The sequence below is a fragment of the Harmonia axyridis genome, chromosome 2 (genome assembly GCF_914767665.1).
Source record: "Harmonia axyridis chromosome 2, icHarAxyr1.1, whole genome shotgun sequence".
Classification (NCBI taxonomy): Eukaryota; Metazoa; Arthropoda; class Insecta; order Coleoptera; family Coccinellidae; genus Harmonia; species Harmonia axyridis.
This window is the reverse complement of record NC_059502.1, coordinates 55,433,200-55,435,849: the sequence shown is the minus strand read 5'-3', so window position 1 is coordinate 55,435,849 and position 2,650 is coordinate 55,433,200.

The window sequence follows — 2,650 nt, the reverse complement described above, 5'->3', positions numbered from 1 at the left end:
TAATAAAAAAATTTTTTGAGCAAAATAACATCTAAGGAGTTTATGGCTTCTAGTTGCTGCTGTATTCTTACTTAAAAACAAAAAAGAAATTATCTAAAGATAATACAAGCACCTTATACTTTCAATACAAGAACGAAAAATTTAGTTTTTCCAATTTCAAGTGAAAAACACCCGCATATCATTCTATGAGAAAATTGAAATCATATGCCAAATAGCATTAACAGCAAAAATAATTTAGGGCATTCAAAAATAAGGTAAAATCTTTGAGCTTTATGAACTAGGAGATTTCTTCACAGATTAAAAAGTTAACCACTATTTTGTATTTGAACATTCATTTCCGGTGAGCACCTTACTTATTAACCTCATTTGACATGAAAAAATAAATTATTCATCTACCCTATTACCCTAAAAAGTTAGGTACAAAACTTAATAAGCTTTTCACCACTTTCAACTTTGGTATCTAACAAGTATTTTCCTTACTAGGAACGATTTTTGAACTTTGGGTTTCCAATGAAAAACCTGTTTTATTCACTTCCTTAATTTTTTTAACTTCTTCGTCTTTTTTTTCAATTTAGGCACTTGGTATATTTAATATAACCTATCAAGTTTTGGGTCCATTTAAGATTTATTTCTGATTATTGATAATTCGTTAATGACGATTTCTCGCATTTGCCAAAAGAATCAACCAGAAGATGGATTATCTATAACACCAATCTTGACTAAGATTGGTCAAGTTTGGTGCACAAATTTTCGGTATGTGGTAGTTTCTCTTATTCTAACGAATTCCAATTTTTACATTCAGGCAATAATAGGAAAAGATTAAATCTTCTAGATTCTTCAGAAATTTTTTTTGCCCATAGAAAATAGCTTCCACACGAATATGAAAATGACCCGTTGAAATAAAAGCATCATCATTCTGTTGAAGACTACAGGAATAAGAAGCTCCTTCTAGGTATGATTTTTATTCAAATTATACCTAATATTTGTGAATTTGGTATTTGGAGTTTAGAACATGAGTTAAAAGCCAAAACATTTATTATATTCAACCATAATCGAAACTTGTGAAACAAAAAGCAAAGTTTGATTTTTACCTCAATACTTTGATCCATCTAGTAAAAATTGAAATAAATAATTGGTTTTAAAAAACTAAATCATTTACGGAAAAAACTAAAATAATTCAAGATCTATTTTGAGTTGTAGGTATATCATTTTCGTTCCTCCTGAGTTCCGATAAAATTTCGAAATAATTATTGTTTCCTCAAAAAAATTAATTATGTAAAGAAAAAATATCGATCAAAAAAGAGAACAACCACTTCGAAAAGCATCAAAATTCCCTCTGAAATTTAAATTACAACTTAAAAGGCGAGCGCTATCAGTGGAATTTAGTGCACGGCCCGACGCCGACAATAAAATTCCTGGAAAAGGAGATGCACTTAAAAAGTTTAAATTTACAATTTAATTCCATTCGCAATAATGTACCCCATTGTGAGAGGATGCTGGGATGGCGGTGGGAATTTAAGGGGCTGCTAGAGGTGGCAGAGGAAGCACGCACTTAGTTGGGGGCGTAATAAGTTGGAGTAGCTGGGTTTTCCTCGTCGTAAACATTGAAAATTATCTAGATGATCCCTTAATTTTCATTTCCCGATTCGTTCGGTGAAGATGCTCGGAAGTAGTGGGGGAATTTATATCTTATGTCGTCATTGTTTCACTTTTAATAGAATCGTGGGGTGGGGAATTAATTCCTTTCGTAAAAGGAATCAAACAAGTACATGAAAAGCATTCGAATATTAGTTATCTAATATTTGTCTAATAATTATCTCCAAAAATTCATTTGAAAATTGAAAGTCACAAAAATTTCCATAATTTATGTTATGTGTTGTTTATGTTTTGAATAAACACAAAAGTTAATTTTAAAATCTTTCGAATGTTCCAAAATTCCATATCCCAAAATAATTTTTTTTAATGACTTTTTGGCATCGACTCCTAAGGTAATTAGTCAAAAAAGGCGGAAACACGAACATACAAACAAAAAAACATAAATATAGAAAAAATCATAGGAGTATAGAAAAAACCATAAAATGTACCTATAGATAAAATCGAGGAAATATTATTACAATGAAAAATTTGAATAGAATATCAATGAATATACAAATTTGAATAGGAATTGAATATATATAAAATATAGATAAATAGTGATATAAATATCCAAAGAATAAATAAATACATAAATGAATCAAAAAATAAATAAATGGACACAAGTAATAAATTGACATGAAAATATTACACGAAACATATAATATGTATAAAATGCAATAGTTTAACATTAATTTCGGGGAAAAACGAGTTGAATTATTTTCAATAAGTGTATTTGAATAATTTTGAAATTCCACGTAGGAAATTCTACATTTCGAAAACTTATTTTCAAAATTGTCGTAGCACTACATTTTACTCTATTATATTCCATAGTTAGTTAGAGACAAAATTAATTAAAAGAACAAAAAAATTGTAGGTATTCAAGAAGACTTCATATGGGTTACTTACATCATAAGTTATCTTGTGGTTACATATCACATATAAAAAAATCCAATTTAAATAAATTTTTCTTTCTTGTCTTAGTCAAACTGGTTCATCTCAACTCAATTCAATAACA